The sequence below is a fragment of the Nicotiana tabacum genome, chromosome 11 (assembly GCF_000715075.1).
Source record: "Nicotiana tabacum cultivar K326 chromosome 11, ASM71507v2, whole genome shotgun sequence".
In the NCBI taxonomy this organism is placed as follows: Eukaryota; Viridiplantae; Streptophyta; class Magnoliopsida; order Solanales; family Solanaceae; genus Nicotiana; species Nicotiana tabacum.
Window position 1 is genome coordinate 59,284,159 of NC_134090.1, and position 16,609 is coordinate 59,300,767.

The window sequence follows — 16,609 nt, forward strand, 5'->3', positions numbered from 1 at the left end:
TTAATGCACAGAACGTGATTGCGTCCATTGGGATTATGGAAAACCCGATGGACTTTGGATAAGGATTATCTTAAAAGATCATTATGTGGACAACTTAACTTATCCAACTTGGTTTGACCATAATGCATGCACAATTTAAATAGAGTAAAGTTTCTATTGGGATTTTAGACTGGTACCCTCAAGCGGACAACTTGAGGGGGAAGGCACAGAACCGTCGACTGCACCACTGATCGACTGGTTTATCGCAAATAATCCTTTCCGAATTTAAGGGTAATAAATAGGAAGAGCGCAACCACTCATTAAAGCGTTGCTATAGGATTTGAGATGCACGAGTGGAATATGATGTGAAACATGATTTATGCAGCAGTTAATAACATGTAGGCAAGTATTTTCACATAAGAAAAAATAAATACAACATTTAGATAATTTAAAAGACAGTTACAGAAAAAGGAAAACAAAGAGACAAGTCAGTTTTCGGGGTAATAAAGAAATCATAAATGCTTGAAAAATAGACAGTTAAATTCAAGTAAGGGAGCAGGGTATAGGATAAGCATGCTTGGACTAATTTCTAAAGCAAGTTTGTTATGGTAAGAGCCTAAAAATATCCCAGTAGAGTCGCCATGCTGTCGCGCCCCCTTTGTTCCTCCACGGGGAGAAGTCCGGGTTTCGACATTCATGGGGGTAATAACTTATTTCCTATTGGGAATTGGGGTATTTGAAGAGTCGCCACCTAACGGATTATGGTGTGTTAGGGCACCTAGAGTGATTTACTCTTGAGTTTGTTTGCATTACCAAAGATTAGGGTAAGGGCTCAAGGTAACCTCGAAGGAAAAGTGTTAGGCACCACTCTTGGTCCACAACTGTGGATCCCGACCGAACTTATATTTACAAATCAGTCCATATAAATAGTTGAATCAAATAAGTTGCAAATAAAGCATGTTGGATAGTTCAAGTAGTAAGATAAAGGTTGGAATGAGTTGTAAAGGACAAAAGTTTTGAATAGAGAAAGGATTAGGTAAAGAGGGGTCCTATGTTGTTTTTCCTATAGGATCACCATACTCAATGTCCGGTAAACAGTCCTCGATGAGGGGCTATACGTTACATTAACGTGTAGTCATCATATGAAAAGCGAGTGTTTGGTCACTGATTCCTATTGCGTGCTGCTACCCATCCCTTCTGAATAGTCCCGAAGGGTGTTAGGACCTCTACCTATAGGTGGTTCTATACATACCCCTAAGGTTTTAAAAGGCAATAATCTCATGCGACAGTCAAAACATTCAGGACTTTCACATAATGGGAGCAATTAAGAGGCTCACAGTTTTCTCCTCAAACAAACACACAAGCAGCATGACTCAAACACAGTTAAGGTCTTTATTAATTAAAGTCCTAAAGCAGGATCTCTAAGTGAATATGCAGAAACAGTCCAAACTTTTATACCCAGAAGTTATAACCTAGTAGCTGCCTAGGGATTCACTTGTTTAAAAGCTTATTAGAATCAGAAACATTAAATGACGAAAACAGCTTCAGGGAAATGCAGGTTTTGAAAAATGTCCAAAGGCTTGCCTATATGCAGTATATTGTGTCTATATTAATGCAGAAACAAACATGTTATCAAAACAGACTCCTTTAATAACTATAAGCATGGTATCTAATGAGATTAATGCAATTTTGCAATGACTTGATTTAGGAAATGTCATCGCTTAATAAGACCAACTTTTGAAATGAACTAGGCGTGATAAAATTGATTTATTAGGCTAATTAGATTATCAGACATACTTGTGAATAGAAATCCCTATAGGCATGGTATCTAGGCGTATTACTGGTTTTAGTCAATTTGCAGTAACATATGGAAAGACTTGTTAGAACTAAATCAGAATTAAGTCCTATAAGCATGACATCTACTAATTTAAGACATGATTGTTTAGAACCTGTAAACATGATTTCTAACATGACAAAAATGCAGAACCTTGGGAACATGATTTCTACTTGATGCAAACGACATTGGAAGTGAAACCTTATAGGCATGATTTTTGTTTGATGCAAACGAAATTAGAAGTGAAATCCTATAGGCATGGTTTCTATTATGCAAAAGTAATCAGATTCAAAAGAGCAAAACCTATGAGCATGTTTGCTACTTGCACAAGCGGTCAAATTTCAATAACAAGGTCCTAATAGCAGGTCTCTACCCATATTACTCTATAAAGTATACATCTACCCACCATTTTTACTAAATGCCCAAATATTTGTTTACAAATTATTATAGGCCAACGAATGAATTACATAATGAAATAGAAAATAAATAAGCTATTCTATAGGGAGCTTGCAATTAGGCCCAGGTTTCCCAAAGCCTCCAATGGTCTCATAAGCCTCAATTTCATAGACAAATCAGAGTCTAGGTGCATCAAAGTTCCCTAAGGGTCTCAAGGACCCCGCGCAATGCTTACACCTAGATATAGCAATTCAGCATTGAACCAGTTCAGTGTAGAAAGGCCAACTTCAGTATGCCAGAGTTTAGAGGGCTCTCAAGAGTATCCCAAGGCAGTACACATACTAGAGGGGGCAGAACTTATTGACTAAGAGTAAAGTGAAAGTGCAGGACCCAAGTTGAAAATGTATATTATAGACTATTTTGGAAAGTCTATTTTGAAAGCACTTAGTAAAGCAACAGAGAGTGCTTGAAAAGAGGTTGGAGTAGTAAACAAGCTTGAACACCTTAGGAAAAGATCACACACAACTAGTTTTCAGAATTCAACAGTCATACAGGGTCAAGGGGTTTGGGGATACATAAACATATGGTTGCAGAACCCAGCAAGGGTCTTAAGACTGGTTTGGACATGCTCAGAGATAGTGGACACTAGCGTAATCACAAACTAGTCAAGAAGAATACAGACACATAGAAGGGGTGATAAGGGTTTGGGGATTCATAGAGTGGTAAGCACACAATAAGTGAAAGACAACTGACAAGGCATGCTTTGAAACCTACATAAGGGAATACATTGATTTAAAGGGAGGGGAGTCATACTAGCATGCTGATAATGTAATTCTATTACAAATTTCACAACAAAACCACAAGTAGAAGCAAGCTAGAAATAAAAGAAATGAAAACAATAAGAGAAGCATATTGTTGTTAGAGCTTTAAATCAAAACTAGGACATACCAGTGAAGATAGAAGTAAGCAGAATGAAAGAACCAAAGAGCATAGATGATTAGCCTTCGCTTACAGCCGGCAAATAGTGGCAAATAGAACAAGAGAGAGAGCAGAGATTTTTTAGTAAGAGAGGTAGTTTTGAAAACCAAGTGTTCGTGTGTCTTGTGTTCGTGAAAGACTTAGAGTATTTATAGTTGAAAGTAGGTAGTGAAATAAGGTAAAAAAACATAGTAGTATAATAATTTAAGAGCTCAGAATCAATCAATTAGGGAATCAAGGAAATACTCCCTTAAGTTAAGGGAATCAAATCAAACGGGAATATTCAATATCATATAAGGCAAGAAGAAAAATCAGTGCATGACTAAATAAGGAAGGAGTCAAGGTTCAGTAAGCATAGAGTAGTCGATTAGGACTAAATTCATAAAGCCTTAATTAAGGACACAACTCAGTAGAAATAAATATCATAGCAAATATGGTAAGGAAATTAGTCAGCTTAAATAGACGGGGTAAATCTTTTAAGGCTTCAAAAGAAAATCTTTCAATCACCATCAATTAAGAAAATCAGAATCAATCAAGAGGGAGTCATGATTCTGCATCTTCAACATATAAATAGAGACGAATGAACAGGCGTAGCAAGCAAACAAGGTTAGCCATAGTAACAAAAAGAAGCAAGAGATGAACAAACAAAAGGAGCATAGTCATACAGAAGTGACATAAGTATGCTAAATATTCAGTAGAAAACCAATTCGAAGCATGGTAACCGATAAAAACTTTAACAAAATCAAATAGTCATGCTGACACATAGAACCAAAGCAAAGAAAGTCTTAAATTAGGGCTTTTTAACAGAGTCGAGTTAAAAAGTAGTAGGAACATAGGATCAGTCAAAAATAAGCAAGGAAAGAGGTTTAATCATAAAGAAATCAGTTAAAACAAGTGTAAAAAGAACTCCGAGAAAACTCTAATTTTTTAAAGGAAGTAAAATGTTAAAAATTGAGGATCTTTCAGAAGAAGCTCGAGAATAAGCAAATCATAGAAGGAAATAGGCTTAAAGTGTTAAAAATAACACACATCTTAAGAGATTCAGACGAGAGTTAGGGTTTCAAAGTAAACACAAATAGAAATCGAAAGAACATGTTGTAAACATCACAAATCGTAACACATATGGTGTGATTTTCCCCAAAATCACACCATAGAAGCCATGAACCCGGAAGCAGAAACCCTAGGTCCAAATCGGCATGGCCTTGGACCCCTGAAGGTCTTAGAGATGATGAGCAAGGCGGTGAGACCCATTGGAGGCTTGGGGTTGAAAGGTATGTCGCCGGAGATGACCGGAGAAGGAGGCGATTGACGGAGTCTAGGGTTAGGTTTGAGAGAGGAGAGAAGATGAGAGCATCATAAGGTGGCGGGGATTTGGAAATAAGTAGGGTTAGGGGGTCGTTTGGAAATTAAAAAGGAAAGGAGGAATGAGGGTCGTTGATCTTTTAGATCAACGGCCAGAATTTAAGATGGCTTGGGTCGGGTAAGCATAATTGGGGCATGGGTCGAGTGATTAAATGGGAAATTGGGTTGGGGATTGGTCCGATTTGGGCAATAATTGAAAGCCAAATCTTGCTTTTGTTTAAATAGCCAGTTTTCCCTATTTTAATTTATATAAAATAATAGGTAATTTCTAGAAAATAATTTAAAGTGTCAAAATGAATTAAAATACATGATGATCATTTTAAAAATATAGAGACCAATTTTATGCATATAAAATATAATTATACCTTAAAATGGGCTAACATTGCAATTATATGCAATTTAGCTTAAAAATACTAAATGTAATTATAAAAATGCATAAAATTATATTAGCCATATTTTGGCATAAGTATAGAAATAAAATAAATTAATTATCATAACAATAATTTTTAAAATACTTATTGGGGATTTTATGGATAAAAAGGGGAGAAAATAAATCAATTTAAACCCTTAAAATTATGAGAAAAATAATAAAAATCTTGTGCATGCTTTTATATATATATATATATGCTACTTTGAAGGCATTTATGCATATTTAAAATATATAGAGAAAAATTGGGCATCAACACCTCATATCTAGGATGGACCCTTTGAAGTACATATTTCAAAAACTCATGCCAACTGGGAAGTTAGCTAAGTGGTAGATACTGTTAAGTGAGTTCGATATCATCTATGTAACTCAAAAGGCGGTCAAAAGACAAACATTGGCGGATCATCTTTCTGAAAATCCGGTGGGAGGAGAATACGAACCTTTGAAAACATATTTTCCTGATGAAGACGTGTAATTCATAGGAGAAGACATTACCGAAACATACGACAGTTGGAGGATATTCTTTGACGGAGCTGCAAATTTCAAAAGAGTGGGCATCAGAGCAGTTTTGGTATCAAAAATGGGTCAACATTATCCAGTATCTGCCAAACTCAGATACGGTCAAGAGACACGGTCAAGAGATACTATGCTTAGATTATTTACATTTCCTCATCTGATGTAATTGAACTATGCTTGACCTGATTCCCGTTTAAGACGGGATACGTAGGCAGCCTTATGGATTCGGTCATATCATAATAAAATTTCAATTTTCCCCAAGATCAGAAACTGGGGCAGAATTTTGAGGAGGACCCTTAAAATTCCGGAGCAAGTCCATCCAACGCCAACATATTCCAGACGGTTAGAAATCGGTTAAGAAACTGGGGCAAAATTTTTAGAAGGATTCTCAAAATTCTGAAGAAGGTTCAACAAGGCCTATTACCCGCAAACGGTCAAAGGATCATCTACCAAACTGGTGCAGAATTTTGAGGAGGACCCTCAAAATTCTAACATAGGAGAATTGCAATGTCTTTGAAATGTGTTACAGTTACTAGTTCATCTAAAATCACTTGATATACCATTGGGTTTCTAAAATGACTATGTTTTTATCAATAATTGCATATTTTCGAAAACTCTATTTCCATGATAGTCAGGCGTTACCTAGGGAAACTTGAAAAGGCCTCTAGAACAGAGCAAAGCAAGGCCAGCGGACTAAAGCACGACCCAACATCCCCTCACAAAACATACAATTTTTCTTTGGAAGTAGGCACATCTGACGTAACAATAACATCCGCAAATATATACACGTAGCAAGATGACTGTCAATCAGGCCATCAAACACCGAATGTATCTATAGCTAATACATATGCTACTCTTATTTGCTTCCTGCTCCTTGCATGGGACTAAGCCCTATCCCACATATCTGGATGAGGCTAATCCCTGCCTTTACATTTGCATGAGGCTAATCCTTGCCTCCCTATCTGCATGAGGCTAATCCTTGCCTCCATATTTGCATGAGGCTAATCCCTGCCTCCATATTTGTATGAGGCTAATCATTGCCTCCGTATTTGCATGAGGCTAATCCTCGCCTCCATATTTGCATGAGGTTAATCCCTGCCTCCATATTTGCATAAGGCTAATCCTTGCCCCCACACCTACATGAGGCTAATCCCTGCCTCCATATCTACATGAGGTTAATCCTTGCCTCCATACTTGCATGAAGCTGATCCTTGCCTCCCAATACATGAGGCCAATCCTTGCCTCCCATATTTGCATGAGGCTAATCCTTGCCTCCCTGTTTGCATGAGTCTAATCCCTGTCTCCCCATTTGCATTAGGCTAATCCCTGCCTCCATATCTACATGAGGCTAATCCTTGCCTCCATATCTGCATGAGGCTAGTCCCTGCCTCCACATTTGCATGGGACTAAGCACTGTCCCTCTTTGCACAAATATTGCTCTATTTCTAGTTCTAACTATTTGCTTTTCAATCGGGCTAAGCTCTATCCTCCATTTCACAAGACTAAACATTGCCTTGTTAACATCATATTATCACATATCATGGGCTGAAATATCGCCAATATATCCAAAGGCGTCATAGTCTAAAAGGCATCATCCTCATAGCCGGAAGACACCATGCCATGGCCTGAGGATCCCTCAAATTTGCATATCATTACTCAAAGGCATCATGGTTCGGAGGAACCATCTGCATGGCCCGAGAACACAATTTCATGGCCTGCGATCCCTGCCTCCATATCTACATGAGGTTAATCCTTGCCTCCATACTTGCATGAAGCTGATCCTTGCCTCCCAATACATGAGGCCAATCCTTGCCTCCCATATTTGCATGAGGCTAATCCTTGCCTCCCTGTTTGCATGAGTCTAATCCCTGTCTCCCCATTTGCATTAGGCTAATCCCTGCCTCCATATCTACATGAGGCTAATCCTTGCCTCCATATCTGCATGAGGCTAGTCCCTGCCTCCACATTTGCATGGGACTAAGCACTGTCCCTCTTTGCACAAATATTGCTCTATTTCTAGTTCTAACTATTTGCTTTTCAATCGGGCTAAGCTCTATCCTCCATTTCACAAGACTAAACATTGCCTTGTTAACATCATATTATCACATATCATGGGCTGAAATATCGCCAATATATCCAAAGGCGTCATAGTCTAAAAGGCATCATCCTCATAGCCGGAAGACACCATGCCATGGCCTGAGGATCCCTCAAATTTGCATATCATTACTCAAAGGCATCATGGTTCGGAGGAACCATCTGCATGGCCCGAGAACACAATTTCATGGCCTGCGAATCCTTCACTAAACAATTCATGGCCCAGGACATCATGGTCCAAGGATGTTATCTTTAACCGTCCAAAGACAACCTTCATGGTCCAAAGGGAATCTGCATCATGTTTAAATTTCCGTACAAATACATGTCGGTAGCATCTTTCATCTGCAGGTGAACAGCAAGCAACCGCTATCCTAGAAGGAGCGACCTCGCTCCAGTTCTTTCAAACCATCTCAACATAACCGCTCTTGCATCTCGTATCCGTTCTTGCAATGACTTCATCGGTATATTCCACCAACGAAACCAGAACTATACATGGCCTGATTCGAAACATCCCAACCGGTCAAAACTGGCCATCATGTCTTTACCTGAAAACTCTTTCATCCTTCCCAAATAAAGAGGGGCAGCTGTTGATACCCAATTTTTTCCCATATATTTTTAATACATATATATACTTTCAAAATAGCACTTATGCAGTTATAAGCATGCATAGACATTTTTTATAATTTTTCTATAATATTTAAAAACTCCAAATTAATTCATTTCCTCGTTTTATTTATAAAATATCCAATAATTATCCTCCAAATTACTTTTGTGATGATTCAGTCATCTTAATTATTTATTTATGCCAACATGGTGTTTAAATATTTTTAGTGCATTTTTTGTAATTATATTTACATTTTTAGGCTAAATTGCACATCTTTGCAATAATAGCCCATACTAATGCATAATTACATTATTGATGCATAAAATGGTCTTTTATATTTTAAAAATGTTAAACAACTATTTTTAGATCATTCTAGTACACGAAAATATTTTTGGAACTCATTTACTATTTTTATAAATTATGTAACTATGAAAAGTGGCTATTTAAAATATGGCCTATTGTTATTTCAATTTTAGCCCTATTTCAACCCAATACCAGCCCAATTTCAATTTAAATTTACCTAGCCCAAACCCTAGTACTCGATCCGGCACCAAAACCCTTTCAATCTCGACCGTTGATCATAGAGATCAACAGCCACAAACAGCCCTTACCTAAAATAAACCAAACGACCCCCCCCTAAACCTTTTCATTGCCCACCGTCCGCCGCCCTGAAACCCCTCTTCTCTCTCAAATGCTCTTAAACCTAACCCTAATCTACCCACATCACCGGTCGTATGCTGCCTTTCATGATGTTCCTCACCACCACCCCAGGCCTCTAGTAGCCTCTCTTATACTGGTATGCAAACAATCTCTCGGATATAGATCTCTGCCAACCACTCTGAAGAATAGTAGTACACACATGAATGAAGTGCGCGGACTTAGTTAGCCGATCCACAATCACCCATATAGCATCGAACTTCTTCAAAGTCCCTGGGAGCCCAACTACGAAGTCCATGGTGATCTGCTCCCACTTCCACTCTGGAATATCTATCTGCTGAAGCAAGCCACTCAATTTTTGATGCTCATATTTCACCTGCTGACAATTGAGACATCGAGCTACAACTCACACAATGTCCTTCTTCATTCTCCTCCACCAATGATGCTGTCTCAAATCCTGGTACATCTTAGCGGCACCCGGATGGATGGAATATTGCAAGCTATGGGCCTCCTCTAGAATCAACTCCCGAAGCCCATCTACATTGGGCACACATATCCAGCCTTGCATCCTCAAAAACCCCATCATCACTAATAGTCACATCTCTGACATCGTCATGCTGAACCTTGTCCTTGAGGAAAAGCAAATGAGGATCATCATACTAGCGCTCTCTGATGCGATCAAATAAGGAAGACCGGGAAATCACACGAGCTAATACCAGACTGGGCTCCGAAATATCCAACCTCACAAACCGATTGGCCAAGGCCTAAATATCAACTGCAAGAGGTCTCTCCCCAACATGAATATACGCCAAGCTCCAACCATCTTCGCTACCTCAAATTGAGATCCTTCTGCTTGAACAAGTGTTGGAGGCTACGATGATCAATAAACACCTCACAAGACACACCATATAGATAATATCTCCAAATCTTCAGAGCATGAACAATGGCACCCAACTCCAAATTATGAACGGGGTAGTTCTTCTCATGGGGCTTCAACTGACGAGAAGCATAAGAAATAACTCTACCCTCTTGCATCAACACACACCCAATACCAACTCTTGAAGCATCACAAGGAACCTGAAGCTGATGGCAAAACTAATACTGGAGCTATGGTCAAGGCAGTCTTGAGCTTCTAAAAGCTCGCCTCACACTCATTTGACCACATGAATGGAGCACCCTTGTGAGTCAATTTTGTCAAGGGTGATGTTATAGATGAAAATCCCGGAATGAACCGGCGGTAATAACCTGCCAAACCAAGGAAGCTGCGAATCTCTGTGGCTGAGGACGGTCTGGGCTAACTCTGAACCGCCTCTATCTTTTTCGGATCAACCTGAATACCCTCACTGGACACCACGTGCCCTAAGAAAGCCGCTGAATTGAGCCAGAACTCACACTTGGAGAACTTTTCATAAAGCTTATCCTCTCTCAATCTCTGCAACACAACTCTCAAATGCTCCGCGTGCTCCTCCTGACTATACAAATATACCAGAATATCATCAATGAATACAATCACAAATGAGTCGAGATAAGGCCGAAACACGCTATTCATCAAATGCATGAACGCTGTTGGGGCATTGGTTAGCCCAAAAGACATCAGAAGGAACTCATAATGACCATATCGAGTCCTGAAAGCTGTCTTAAGAATGTCTGAGTCCCTAATCTTCAACTGGTGATACTTTGAATGGAGATCAATCTTGGAGAACACCCTCACTCCCTGAAGTTGTTCGAATAAATCATCAATATGAGGCAAATGATACTTGTTCTTGATTGTGACCTTGTTCAACTGCCTGTAATCAATGCACATCCTCATAGAGCCATCTTTCTTTTTCACAAATAGGACAGACGCATCCCATGGCGACACACTAGGCTGAATAAACCCCTTATCAAAGAGTTCTTGAAGTTGCTCCTTCAACTCCTTCAACTTCGTCGGTGCCATACAATACGGTGGAATAGAAATGGGGTGAGTGTGCGGCACCAAATCAATATCCCTATCCAGTGGCATGCTCAACAGGTCTGCAGGAAACACATCGGGAATATCTCTCACTAGAGGAACAAAATCAATACTAGGAGTCTCTGCACTAACATCCCTCACAAAGGCTAAGTATGAAAGACAACCCTTCCCAACCATCCGCTGGGCCTTCAAAAATGAAATCACCCTACTGGGAACATAATCAGTTGACCCTCGCCACTTAATCCGTGGCAACCTCGGCATAGCCAACGTCACTGTCTAAGCATGACAGTCCAAAATAGCTTGACACAGAGATAACCAATCCATGCCCAATATCACGTCAAAATCAACCATGCTAAGCAACAAGAGATCCACTCGGGTATCCAAACCCCCAATAGTCACTAGACACGATATATATACACGGTCCACAATAATAGTATAGCCCACCAGAGTAGATACATGAACAAACAAAACTAGAGACTCGCGGGGCATATCCAAATAATGGGCAAAATATGATGACACATATGAAAGGGTGGAACCGGGATCAAATAATATAGAGGTATATTTGTGGCAGACTGAGATAATACCTATAATCACAGCATCTGAAGCAATAGCATCTGGTTTGGCTGGGAGGCATAGAAACGGGCCTGACCGCCACCTGATCGACCTCCCCCTCTAGGGCGACCCCTAGTTGATTGACCTCCACCCCAAGCTAACTGGGCAGGTGGGGAAGTAACTGGTGCTGAAGCTGAAGGTTGACTCCTCTGCTGAGATAAACCTTCTATAAGACGGGACAAAACCTTTTGATATGGCCCAAATCTCCACACCCAACGCAATCTCTCTCGACAAATAGCGGTGGGGACTAAAAGGAGCCTCGTGTATCGGGATGCCCACTAGAAAAACCAGGCATAGATGAACCCTAAACTGATGGTGCCTGAGTCGAACTCTGAGCTGGATGGAACTGAGAGATGAGTGACCCTGATGTGAACTGTGAGAACCATGGCCAGATGACCCACCATGGTGACCTGCACAGGCTGGCTGAGCATGTCTGAATGGACGACCTCGGCCGTGCTGAGACTGACCTCCCGAAGGAATACCACTGAAACTACTAGATCCCCGAAACCTCTTGGCCTCTCTCTCATCCTACTCTTGGCGGCGAACTGACTCTATCTCTCTAGCAATGTCAACCATCTCGTCAAAAGGGGCGCTAAATACTCTTTCTCTAGTCAAAAAAGCCAGTAGATGATAGTTGAGGCCATCAACGAACCTCCTGATCCTCTCCTAATCAGTGGGAACTAGCCATATTGCATGACGGGCCAACTCGGATAATCTCATCTCATACTGCGATATGGTCATATCCCCCAGATGTAACTGCTCGAACTGTCTGCACAACTCATCTCTGTGGGGGTGCGGTACATACTTCTCTAGGAAGAGAATGGAGAACTGATGCCAGGTCATAAGCGGTGCCCCAACAGGCCTACGCCTCTGATAAGCCTCCCACCAAGAGAAGGAAGCTCCAGAAAACTGAAAAGTAGTAAATGAGACTCCACTAGTCTCCAAAATACCCGTTGTATGCAACATCCTCTGACACTTATCTAAGAAAACCTGGGCATTCTCGCCCTCTGCACTACTGAAAGTTGGAGGCTGAAGTCTACCAAACCTCTCCAATTGATGCTGCTCGTCATCAGGCATAATTAGAACCACAAAATCCGGAGCAGGTGCAACCGGTTGGGCTGGTAGTGGCTCCGATGTCTAGAGTCCCTGAACAACCTACTCGGGTGTACGGGCGGAAGGAGTTTGAGTGCCTCTCCCGGCCTGAGAAGTAGCTGATGTAGTAGAAACTGCGACCGCCTGAGCAAGACTGGCGCACATGGTCAGAATCTGAGCCAAAGTCTCCTGGAGACTCGGAATAACAATAGGCATAGTTGGTGCCTGAGTTGTTGCTGCTGGAGCATCCCCCGCTGGAGCCTGATCATGAACTGGGGCGGCGGTTGGATCTATAGGTGCTTCCCTAGCTACTATACGGGCTACACTCCTTCCCCTAGCATAGCCTCGACCACGTCCTCGGCCTCTAGTGGACCCAACTAGTGGTACTGGTGGTCGTCCGTCCTGACCGGTAGCGCGTGTCCTCACCATCTATAAGAGAATAGAATAACAGAAGTTTTTAGTTCCAGAATCAACAGATTCGCACAACAAGAATTCAAGAATGTGAATTTTTTCCTAAAGGTTCTGCAGCCTCCCGAGGATAAGTACAGATGTCTCCGTACCGATCCGTGAGACTCTACTAAACCTGATCATGACCCATGAGACCTATGTAACCTAGGCTCTAATACTAACCTGTCATGACCCAAAAACTAACCCGGTCATGATGGCGCCAAATGAGATACTAGGCCATCCAACTATTACCCATTTACTCCATTTTCAATTCAAAACTTAAGAAAAATCATATTTTTAACAGAAATTCAATAAGATAAATGTATTAATCAAATCCAGAGGAAATAAATACAAGTCCGACCTCGGGTGTCACTAAGTCATGAGCAAAATACTACAACCATTTGAAATAACCAAGACTACATAGTCTGAGAAAATATAATAAAAGTACTACAAGGAAGATAAGCAAGGAGAAGGCGAAACTGCGGTCGCCAGGCAGCTACCTCGCAATCTCCAGAGAAAAGTCTACAACTAGTAAGATCAGCAACAACTACCGTGCCCCGATATACCTGGATCTGCACACAGGGGTGCAGGGGATAACATGAGTACACCAACTCAATAAGTAACAAGTCCAAACTAAGGACTGACGGTAGTGACGAACCAAACCTCAACAGGTAGCAATATTTTATTGTACAGAAAAGTAGACATACTTACAGTTCAAGTAAATTCTCAGCAGTGATTAAACACAATATGAACAATACAGAGTATAAAGCTTAGGAACCTTGAAGTACCAATGCACAGATAGCATGATCAATGTTACGTAAAATACTTTCACTCGCGGTGCTCAACCACTCGATACTGTATATGGCCCATTCGGCCCAAGGAAGATCCATCCCGGAATATATATATATATACATCACTAACTATAAGTCACCCAGTACTGAGGAAACAGGCCAATCCAACCCCATGGAGAAGATCCATCTCCATACCAATACTTCGGACAAGATCCATATCCAGGTAAGATCCATCCCTCAATATCATCAACTGCGCTCACTAGGGATGTAAAGACTCTGGAGGGGCTTCTCTTAGCCCAAGCGTTATATCAATGCCAGCAAAGGCATGATCAATATCTCGCTGTGGCGTATAGCTCGATCCCATACTGTCTATCAATATCAGGCTCTCAGCCTCACTCAGTCAATACTCTCCAGCCTCACACACACGAGCTCAAAAATGTCATGATACTAGCTCGAACAATGATATGGTATGTCATATAGCAAGAATCGAGACTGAGGCATGATATAATATGCATGAACGGACTAAGTATAGCAAATAAATGAAGCTAATGACATGATAGCAAAAAATGACTTCTAGGGTCTCAACAGTGTTGGCGTGAAGCCTTATCATGATAATTAGCATGATTTGCAGCTCATTAACTTAATCACGTGATTACAACACATATATCAGTATAAAAGAGTCACTAAGTGGTGCTATGGAATGATCCAGGCCGCATTTCTCACGGTGCACGCCCACATGCCCGTCACTTGGCATTGCATCACCTCAACAACAATCATAGAACACGTAGTTCGGGGTTTCGAACCCTGACAACCAAGTTTGAAAGTGTTACTTACCTCAAGCCAAGTCAAACCCTAGCCCGTGATGCCTTTTCCTCTCGATTAAGCCTCCAAATGCCCCGAATCTAACCTAACTCAGAAACATAACATCAATATATGCTAAGGGAATAAAGCCCATTCGAAAACAATTAAATTACATCACAAATCCCGAAATTGGTCAAAACCCGACCCCCAGGCCCACGTCTCGAATTCTGATAAAATTCAAAAAACTAGAATCCTTACACTCTCACGAGTTCATACATACCATATTCACCAAAATCCGGCCACAAACGGCCCCTCAAATCCCTAAATCAACGCCTCAAGTTCCAAGCCTTAATCTCCCAACTTTCTTGCCAAATTTTCTACTAATACCATGATTAAACAATGGAAAATGGCCATTAAACACAAAAAATAATGCTTAAGAAGCTTACCCAACTGAAACCCTTCGATTCCCTTAAAGAACTACTGCTCTAGCTCTCTTCTCGTCAACAAAAATGGTGAAACTTAGCAAAAATTCGCGAAAGCATATATTTATATGTTCTGCCCAGCGATACCGCACTTGTGGTCTATTTCCTCATTTGCGGTCACTGCTTCTGCGACTTTCTAACCGCTCTTGTGATTTTTCATTTAATTTCCCTTACCGCACTTGCGACTCAATCTCCGCATCTGCGGGCTCGCAGGTGCGACATACCATCTGCATCTGCGATGCTCGCCCAAAGAGTTGACCTCCGCTTCTGCGGTCAATACACTGCTTCTGCGTCTTGCACCTGCTGTCCATAATCTGCAGGTGCGGTTATGACAGAAACTCAGCACTTGAAGCTGCTCAAACTAATTTCCAAACTTCCCGTTAATCATCCGAAATCATCCCGAGGCCCTCGGGACCTCAACCAAAAGTACGAACAAGTCATATTCCACTATTCAAACTTATACCAATCTTCAGAACATTCAAAACAACATCAAATCATCATCGAATTCAAGCCTAAGAAAATCCAAAACATCCAAATTCCGCTTTCAATCAAAAAGTCTATCAAACCTCATCCGAATGACCTAAAATTTTGCACACACGTCACAAATGACACCATGGACCTACTCCAATTTCCAGAATTCCATTCTGACCAATATATCAAAATTTTCGCTATCAATTGGAAAACGCCAAAATTCCAATTTCGCCAATTCAAGCCTAAATCTACCCCGGACCTCCAAAACTCATTCCGATCATGCTCGTAAGTCCCAAATCATCTCCCAGCGCTATCCAAACTATCAAAATTCACATCCGAACCCTTTTTCGCACAAGTCAACATCTGGTTGACTTTTCCAACTTAAGCTTACTCAAAAGAGACTAAGTGTCTCCAACCTCCCCAAAACCACTCCGAACTCTAACCAACCCACTCGATACCACATAATACAACTGAACAATACATAAAGAAGCAGAAATGGAGAAACGGAGCGGTAATTCATGAAACGATCGGTCAGGTTGTTACACAACTTTTCCTAACAAATCAGCAAATCAGAAAGCAGCGACCATGATCGAAATTAGACCAAAGTTTTCCCAACAAATCAGAAAATAATTTAAACGAATTAGAAAGCAACGAACAGTATTTGCTTTTCAATTTCTGTTGACCCATTCATATATAAAATCAGACCTGATTTCTCCATCTTCCTTGATCCGATGGGTTTATTTTTATGATAATGGGTGATGATAATGTATAATTACGTATTTTAGTCGATTATTACATTCTAATTTACTGTGCTTTAATTGAGTTTTAGCTTTAATCGCTAGTGTTTTGCACTAATGGTGTGTTTTATGCCTTGTAGGAGTGATTCCAAGCTATGTAGATGTTATGGAATGAATTCAAGTGATTTGGAGCTTTGAAGTCTGAGTAAAACACCAAGGAATTAAGCCAGGATTGTGTTCGGGGATTAACGGATGATAGTTAAGAACGAACAAAGAATCGAGTAGGCATATTGCACTATGTAGTAAAATGCACATAACATTTTGTTCAGAACTCCATTTGGGCTCCACAATTTATGGTTGGAAAGCTAATTCAAAGCG